This window comes from Lygodium microphyllum, chromosome 30, assembly GCF_053477565.2.
Source record: "Lygodium microphyllum isolate KBCC chromosome 30, Lygodium_microphyllum_v1.1.10, whole genome shotgun sequence".
Lineage (NCBI taxonomy): Eukaryota > Viridiplantae > Streptophyta > Polypodiopsida > Schizaeales > Lygodiaceae > Lygodium > Lygodium microphyllum.
The window spans coordinates 107,227,339-107,237,146 of record NC_141164.1 but is presented as its reverse complement, the minus strand read 5'-3'; positions in this window follow the sequence as shown (position 1 = coordinate 107,237,146).

Sequence of the window (9,808 nt, the reverse complement as noted above, 5' to 3'; positions counted from 1 at the left end):
TCCTAAAGAGAACTGGGATCCCTGAGCAAGAATGTCCCCATTGATTGCAATACATGCACAGCCATCATAGTAGAGCCGACCACCATCACAGCCTTGTTGATTTGAATATGCATACACATCACCCACTCTGCCTGTGGCAGCTCTTATTAATTCAAGGCACTTGTCTAACTTTCTGAGTTGATGATGGCTTCCACTCCCATCAACTATAAGCATTAGTTTTTGATGCTTTGCATCAATTGTCACATCCCCAAACAATGAGACAAGCAAAGAATGTAGTATCTTGAAGCTGTTTTTATCAGTTTTGTAGAACCCTTAAACCCATTGCCATTTACTTCCAATCCAAAAGTTGGGCATGCATTCAACTTCAGAATGATGGCAACAATGGAACCAGCCACCATGTCACTGAGTGGATCTGAGACCCACTGGCTAGACAACAAAATCTGAACCTTCCTGATTTATAGTGACTTTGTCATACACTCTTAGGGAGGGCATCTCTGCTTTTGGCAACATCTCCACACTTTCATACATCTGCTGTATGCGGTGGTGTAAAACCAAAAATGTACCTTTGTAATGAACTAACTACCGCTGCATTACACTACCCATGGTCAACTGAGTGTAAACATGTAAGTCCTCTAGAGCCATGAGCTGGTAGGTGAAACCTTTTCTCACAAGTATTCCACTCACTGAATCTCCCTCTTTGGGGCTTCTCTGCTAGCCTGCCAATTGCCTTTGTTGTCTTTTCTCCTTTGAAGAACATCTCTATAGTCTGACAGTTTTTTGGGAACAAAACATTCACATTATGCTCTTGAAACTGAATCTACAACTTGGCTTTAAAATGTGCCATTTCGTTTGCCTCCCCATGAACTAGAATAATGTTAGGTAGTCTCAACTCATTCAGAAACATACTCGTCTGATTAAAATCTACATGTGCAGAGAAACATGTCTGAAAGAAAATTGCACTTTTGTGCATCAGCATATGGTATGTTTCCATACTTGGCATACATGCCAACTAAAGCATTACAAATAAGTTCCTCTTGCTCCAAACCCCTCTCCACTATAGTGCCCATGCAGAACAAAAATGTAAACACAATGACTAAGTATGTACAAAGTAACAAATGTCACACATACAACTTTTTGGTGGATTCCACATCTCGGATGCACAGTAGTACGACATCGCTGCTTGACTAGTGCTGCGTCTGGCGTCATAGGTATGTTGTGAGTCATGACACTCGGATCTACCCCCTTAAGCTCGTCTAAGGACCAGGAGAGCACGTCTATGTACTCTCGCAAGAGAGCGACGAGACTCATTTCTTCTTCCTCAGTCAAGTCATCGGCAATGAATACCGGTTGGGGTGTTTCCCCTTCTTGAGCTAGATTCATCTCCTTGACCTTGGCTGGTCCCTCAATTGGTTCGCTTGTTTGCCCTTGATGCTTGGCACCTAACAGAACTACTACCCTATCCCCTTTTGTGAATTTCGTAAATCATTTAGGGAGGTCTTGCAGTTTTCGTTGTTCTTCCATTTGTGTATCCCTGGGTTGTTTTCCCTTTTTCTGCCTCAATCATTTGCATCTCAGGTGGATGGGTAGATCCCACTTCGTGCGTCTAGCCGTAGGCGGTCTAGGGATTTTTGGATCACTATCCGAACTAATCTCCCCACCATCGCTAGAAGAGGTGGTCTCCCCTGTTGAGCGCAGTTCGGACGGCGACTTTGTCATAAGCACTGATGTTGTTCCCGGCTAGGCTAGGCCTGCTTGCCCAAGATCTATGGCCTCTATGCATTCCAACCAGGCACAGCCGCATTCCATGCGCATGACTCCTTGCTTTATCCTGAAGATACTCTTTTTCTGCGGCTTGGAGTCTGCTCATATTTGCTCTATTTCTTGCCCCTCTGTGTCATATTCCACGGTGTCTACCTCGCCCTTGCTTTCTTCACTAAAGGATTGGCAGTCTTCATATTCGTCATGAGAGTCTTCTCTGTCAGACTACTCGTCGTCTCCTAGGGCTTGGTATATCTCTTGTCGTTGGTCAGGAACTAGGGCCCAGTTATACATGAGGTTTAAGTCATGCACTCTGGTCCATTGCCACTTGGATTCACCTAGGAGATCTTGGAGTGGTTTGAAGTTGGCCACTGGATTGCCAGCTAGTTTGTCCGTTAAGTATTCCAGTGTCTCCTAAAGTTCCCTTTTGCTAGTTGGGGCTTGGAAGTTGATAGGTTTAGGTTTCCCCTGAAGGGTTCCTACCATCATGCAGACTGGTGCGGAGGGTGTGTCGTTAGACTTGCCGATTGTTTTGATGGCTCGCTCACATGCCTCATGATCAGAGATGGCAGGTCGATTGTAGCAAGAACGTGCATCCAATCCCACTCATCCTCTGGGGGACATGGGATATACTTGGTCAAGGGCCCATAGGACTTCTTAACCCGGGTGTTACCCCTAAGCATAGTAGAGATGGCATCTAAGTCGATTGGTGAGGTCTCCCAAGTTTCCATCTCTATTATCACGGCGTCAGTTCTATTGCCAAGGAAGATCAAGCCGTTACCCCAATCTTTGATGACTCTAGCATTCCGCATCCAAGGTCGGCCTAATAGGATATCGTAATCCACTCCCTTCATGACTATAAAGTCCACAGATAATTGGATACCTGCGATCTTCACTGGCCAATTCTTAAGCACCCCGAATGGCTTGACTCTCATACCATTTGCTAATGTGACATTAAACTTAGCAGTTTCAACAGGTGGGTTTCCCCAAGTCTGAAGCACTGTGTGGCTAAGCACACTAACCCCAGCTCCTCTTTCCATGATCCCCCTTTCTCATTGCATCGCCTAGGGCTAGAACCGGTAAGACCGCATGCATCTGGAAACCTTCCCAAAAGGCATTGATGTGTAAGGATTTAGGCATACAGTGCAGCGTCAAGCTCGGTATTTGCGTCTCTGCATCATGGTCACAAAGGTCTGTCGTGCCATGCTCTCGTGACCCTTCAACCCACTGCTTAAGCTCTTGCCATAGGGTGGGGTGCTGCCTAAGCAGATCTCCCAGGCTAAGTGTTACCGGGGTAGTCACCAATGTGGTCAACTGGAGATCGTTGGGTGCTCCTCTCTCTCCTAACCTGGATCATCCTGACCAGTGGCCGTGACTGAACCGCGGCCCTGTAGCACCTAGGCTTGGCCTTCGTGGCACTGCTTGTGGTGTAATTTCTTCTCCCGACTTTGGTTGAGGAGGTGAGCTTGGGGCGCTTATGCTGGAGAGGTCATTGATTTCATCCTCTAGGATGGGCTCAGCGTCTTTTAGATGCTCTTGAGCCTCCTTCACCCATTCCTTCACTTTTTCTATGGCCTCTAACTATCGCTTCAGATGCGGGTATTCCCCTACCTTAGCGCTTTTCTTTTCGGCCGTCTTAGGGGCTGAAGTCTCTACCTCTGCGTCAGAGACCTTCTTTCCAGTAGGCAGAGTTGTAGCACTCTCCATTTTTAGTGCGATTTTAGCTTCCGACCTCTTTTTCTTCCGCCTGCGACTTTTCTTCCCTATTGATGCTGCATCAAGGTTGCTAGGTCCTGGCAGTGTGCCTTGTCAGGGTGCGTGTCATGACCTGTAACAGAATAGGTGTTTCCTCCCAGTCGAGGTTCTCGACTCCAAATAGCCCCAATGGGACAGATGGTATGTTGGCTGAGCTAGAAGACGGCTTTCGCTTTGGGCAATCGATGAAGAGATGGGTGATTCTGCACTCAGCACACCTTTGGTCAGCCTTGTCTCTATTTTGCTGCTCCCTTTTAGGGCAGCGTGCTGAGACATGACCTGGGTGACCACAAGTCCAACAGGTGATTGGATCCTGCGTTTGCCCTCCTAGGCCTCTACCTCGTCCTCTCCCTAATGCCATCACCGATACGGGGCGATAATCCAGGAGGACAGTGTTGCCCTCATTGTCATGCGAGACGTAAGGGCATATGTAGGCTTCTTCCTCATTTGGTTCTTCCACATAGTGGACTAGAGCATCGCTTGGTGGATGGGTCACATAAGGACCAGGTGGTCTAGGTATGCCAGTAGGGTTTATGTCCATCCTAGGAACAACTGGCTTAATGTTGTTAGGCAAAGAAAGGGCCAATGGGGCTCCCCTTCCGAAGAATGGCTGCAGTCTGGTTGCTAGGTAAGGCTGGCCATAGGGTTGCGAATACGAAAGTCTTCTTGGTAATCTACAATGCGCAACGTCATGACCGAACCTACCGCAGTTAGCACAAGGTCTTGACCTAGGGTCTTGACACTCGACTGGCAAGTGGTTTCCACAACAGTACATGCATTGGACGTGTGGGCGTGTTGATCGTCTCAACATGTCTTGCAACCGAGCTAACTCCATCTTTACATCAACCAAGTCTTGGTTCGTCTCGGTGGCCTTCCCCTTATCTTGGGATGATGGAACCGATCACTCACTAGAGGTTGATGCTCTCTCTGAGCTTCGCGAGTTGGTCTCTTCTAGGTTCGCGCTCCTCGAGCTCTGCTCCTTCAGCTGATCATCGACTCTAATGGCTCCATCAAAAACTCTAGCTAGCGCGTCTCGTTGCAAGCTCGAATTGCTTGCCAAAGCCTTATATAACTCCTCATCTCAGATTTTGCTGATGAATATAGTAGAAATTGCTCTTTCAATCGGTCACTCACCCATAGGCATTCTCTTAAAGAGACTCCTCACATGGGTTACGCAGTCGCGAATATCCTCATTCTCTTTCTACTTGACGTTCATCAAGCGCACTAGCAGATTGTCAGAGTATCCAGGCTCGGCAAATCTCTTAATGAAGAGATCCTTGAGGCCACTGAAGTTGGCTCGTTCTACGGCATCTAGGCTTGTATACCAAGTTCTCCCCTTGTCACCTAAGTAGAGCCCAAACGCTTGAGAGCGTTGAGTCAGGTTGTTGAGGCCGTTGGCTTCGTAGACTTGTTCAAACTGCTCTACAAAGCTATATGGATCGTCATGGGGTTGGTATTTGTTGAGTTACTTGGCAACGATGGGTATTTTAGACTGCTCTTTGAGCCTTGGTTCGCTTCTAATCTTGCGAGCAGAGATATCACTAGTGCTACATCACTATGTCACTAGTGCTACAGCACTCTGCTTTGCTGCCGTGTTATCTAACAGCCACTTCATGAGAAGCTCGCTCCATGTCAAGTCTCCTTCTAGGGCTCTCTCGTGATCTGTTCGATTTCTTCCTGCTAGGTTCAGTACTCGCTGCACCTCACGCAACTCTGTGCTTTGCCTTTGGCTCCTAGCCTGCTGGTCCCTATTGTATTCGACTATGCTTTGCAAAGCCTTGCGGGCTAGTTTCCTCTCTTCTTCTAGGTCTGTGATGATAGTGTCTGCCGTCATGCCGTGGTGCTTGTACCAGGCGAGTGCATTGTACCCGCTGACTAGCTGCTGAATAGCCTCCAGGAAGATGTTCAAGTCGAGTTCCTCAATAGACCTATGGTCTGAGCCTTCGTCTGCCATAGTCGCGTTGTCGGGTTCCGCCAAGCTGTTGATCAGGGTGAGTGGATTTGTCAAATCCACGTCGTTGACGCCACCTGCTTGGTCCTACCTCGCGCGTTGACGGTTTGTCTACGTCTTGGGTCCTCTTCTACTGATGGGTTCCTTGAGTGGTTTATCTGAGTGAGTTCCTTCACTTATTGAATGCAATCCTCAATTTATTGTCACTCAACGTGCATGTCACCCCTAGTGCACTTGTGCTCAACTAGGCTTTCAATTTCTTTTAGTGCATTCAAGTGCGGAAATTCAAGGTGAGTGCAGCAAACAACCTCGAAGCATCTTATGCACTCTCACTTGTTTTGGGCCTGATAGGCTTGTTGGTCAATTTTTTGGCCGCCTTGACATGGTTCAGGGTCTTTCTAGTATGTTGCCTCATTTATTCTTGGTCAATCAAGTTTTAACTGCTCAGCACTTTGCGTCTAGGTCTCTGGGTCTCGTTGCTATCTACTTCAAGCTACCAAGCGGATGTCCCTACGATTCTGTCTATTCCAAGTGCCAGAATCGACTTCTGAGCAGCATCAGAAGGACTTTTGACAGTTTGCGTTGCAACCGGGTCAGGTCAAATTTCTGAGAATTTGATAAAAATTTTCACTCAGCCCAGCTGGTCCGAATTGCAAGGTCCAAGTGGGTCACTCGGATGGGACGAAGCGCATTTGGGACTTGGATAGGGTAGGCTCGGACGGACTGAGGAGCGGACTCGGATGAAGTCACTCGGACAGATTGGCTCGGACGGTCCGAGGAGCGGACTCGGATGAAGTCACTCGGACAGATTGGCTCGGACGGGCCGAGTGGTCAATTCGGATGAGGTCACTCGGATGGGCCGAGGCAATTGGGCTGAGGGTTGAGTTTGACACGTGGCAGAGGGCCGAATTGGTCGATGGTCCAAATGGTCTACTTGGATGGGCCGAGCAGGTCTGGTCGAGGGCTGATTAGGATTTCGGGCCGAGTGGGCTGAGAGAAATAGGGGCGAGGGTCGATTTTGGGACTCGACCCAAAAGTGACCATTCGGACGAGCCGAGCGCGGTGCACATCGACAGCGAGAGTTTGATTTCGATCGTTCCTTGCGATTTACTCAATCGTATCAAGCACAAACCTCCAAATCCTATCTAAGGGGGTAGGGGAAGGGATTCATATACCTGGATAGAGTGGTGGGCTCGTCGATGGTGTGATCGGATCGAATTGAGCGATAGCTCTCTTTCTCTCTCTCTCTCTCTCACTAAAATGGTCACAAATGAGTTCTACCTTGGCCTCTTGGCTCTTATGCCCCTTCCCGGGTATGGTGTTTATGCCCCCAATCACTCACTTGCCAATCTTAGGCATCACAAGCGAGCTTTTTGCCAAGTTTTGCATGATTTTTGCCCTGCTTTGCCCTGTTTCGAAACAGTAAACCCTACCCTTTTTCGGTTCGATTTCATAACTCTAACTTGCGCTAAATGCAACAAAGATCAAAGGCAAAAAACTGAAATAGATTCTCCATGCTTTCCAATTATCAAACAACCAAAATATCCCAAAATACTTACTTGTTTTGAAGATCAAAAACACCCAAACTTCCTACCTATCTCAAGCTCTGTTTCGGGGATGAATCCCTTACTTCGATGCTCGATATGAGACGCGCAAGTGCTCAAGCTTGAATCCATTGGTCCTGGCAACGGAACCAAAATGTGGGAGCCTTCGCTCAACTGCCAAGACCCACGGACTGCTCATTGTTTCAAGCGTTCCAAGCGAGCTCTAATGGCTATCTCTCACCTAGCCGATCCTATGAGTGTAGTGAGCTTACCTTGATGCAGATACGAGTTGCCTCCTCTCTCACACACACCGGTAGCTCCACGATCCTAGATGTGAGCTCAAGCATCCTCAAGCCCCCTCCACCTCCAAGCTCCATCCTCCATAGTCGTGCGCACAAGAGAAGAGAAGAGAAGAGAAGAGAAGAGAAGAAGAGAAGAGAAGAGGAGATGGCGAAGAGCTTCACCCTCTTGGTCCCTTACTCTCACACACTCACTCCCTCACACTCTCACACTCCCTCTCTCAAGAGCACACACAAGCAAGAAGATGAGGAGAAGAAAAGAAGAAGAAGACTCTTGTTGCCACACACCAAAAGAATGAGCTCTCATTCACTTTTTGAACTTTATATATACAAACCCTAAAATCCCATGGGCACCCATCCCTTTTTTACATGACCGGCCCTTGTGGCAATGTCTTTTTTCCATTTCCCTCTTTAGCCTTATGCCTCTAGCCTACACCCGTCTAGTATTTTACAATTGGCACAGGAGGGAGCCTGACGCTCTTTTACAAGAGTTTTCCGAGTTTTTTGAGGCGCCCTTCATTTAAAATTGTGCTTTTTTCCCCGGCTTGGTTTTGGAGGTCGCCTACGTGTCTTTGCTCTTTTTCCATGTTTTTTTCTACTTTTTTCTTCCTTTTTCCGACATCTCGACCTGGGGCCATCTCGACTTGGGGTTAACATGAGGAAAAGTCTTTGAGGAAACTTGTTATGGATAGACAGATATCCCTTTTGATGAAGATCAAGCTTTCTTCAAGGGTTGGGGCATTTACGTTGTAGATTAGAGGGAAGTCATATCTACCATGTACCTTTCGGTTGAAGTAAATTCCAATCCTTGTCGAGAAGGGCACGTAGGTAGAATCATCCCGTTCATATGGTAGGGTGTTGCAAAAATCCATTCAAGCCTTTAAGTTAAGAGTCTCATATGTTTATGTGCCACCTAGGCTGAGCCTTATATATCTCGACCCTCCAGGGTACCTATACCATCTTATGTTCTCGGTAATCTATAGGTTCTTGCTGCCACCTCATGGGGTATCTCATCCGTTCCTCTAGCCATATCCTTCCTAGCCTTGCTGAAATCTTAATGATATTCGCCACTGCCCTTGGAGATAGCACTCTTTCCAATGCACAAGGGAAGGTGAAGGAGAACTCAAAGAAGTGGCCATGGTTTTCCCATATTGCTCCCACACTACAAGTTCTTAGTCCCAATTGATAGGGTCACCTCATTTCCACCATCCATTCAAAAGGCAAAACTTCCTTCCCTTACTCTTCTAGCTATACTTGTGACTACATAGGGGGGGCTTGGTTCCTGCACTTTTTCTTTCTCTTGTTGGTCTTGTTCAAAATTGGGTCCTTCTTCTTTAATTGGCTTATTGGCTCTTGTTGAGGTAGCCACACTTGCTACTCTCTAGCTCCCCAAGCCCTAGCAAGGCCATTTTCTATGAGGTTAAGCTAGCTGAGATTAGATGGGCTCCTTGCTTCTCTAATCCCAAGCTGGTGCTAGGCTTGGGTGCCTTGGCATGAAGTCCATGTTGCAGCACACTCTTGGCTAGTTCTAGCTTTCTTTTTACTTCTTCCAATTTTTCTTCTTCACTTGATTGCATGACATTCAACATTGTGCTCAAAATTGCACGTTGTTGCTCTAACAACAACACAGCCACAGCTTTGGTCTTCACAAAGAGGCATTCACTCTTGGAATGGGCCAGCCTATAAGCTAAGTCTTTGACTCTGTCTTTGTTGTTGGCTACCTACTCCTCTGCTTTCTCTTTCATATACTCTAGCCCTTTATTTTGGTACCGGGCTAGGGTGATGATCACTTGCTCATGTTCCCACCACAATATGTGCATTTGTTACTTCTCTTGATTTTTGCATTCCACTTGTTCCCTCAATATGGCTTGCTTGTGGAGAGCGGCTTGAAATTGGTTGTGCAGCTCTACCAGCTTCTTGGTGGTCTGCTCATCTCTTTGGGTCTTGCTACCTGCACCTTTATCCTTACCTCTTCAACTCCCTTTATTTCTAGCTCTAGACAAATGTTTTCCCTCGAGTTGAAGATGCACATGTTCTCTAGGGAAATGCAATTCTCTATTTCTTCATTGTATAGTTCCTTTAGGCTCTCTTCTCCTTCCCTTTCCTTCAAGGCCTCTTTCAATGCAATCATTTCCCCATTTATGATGGTCATCACCCTCATCAACTCTGTTGCTGGCCCCTTTTTTCATAGTTTTTCTTGCACTCTTATTCAAGCCTCTTCGATTCCTCCTCCTTCCTTTGCAGCTCTCTATTTTCTTCAAAGATGGATCGGGTTCCTCTTATGGGGATTTAAGAGTGATCTTTTTTCTCCCCCCTATCTCAACAACTTTGAGCCTTGCTCCTCATTGATTGTCCTCTCACTTGAGGTTCCTTGCTATTTGAGAGGGTGGTGGGTCTTATTTTCATTAGTAGCTCTTTCCTTATTGTCTTGGTGTTCCTTGTGAAATTCAACCTCTCCATGTTCTCCTGTTGCTAAAAGTGAGATAGTCGGGCTTGCTGGG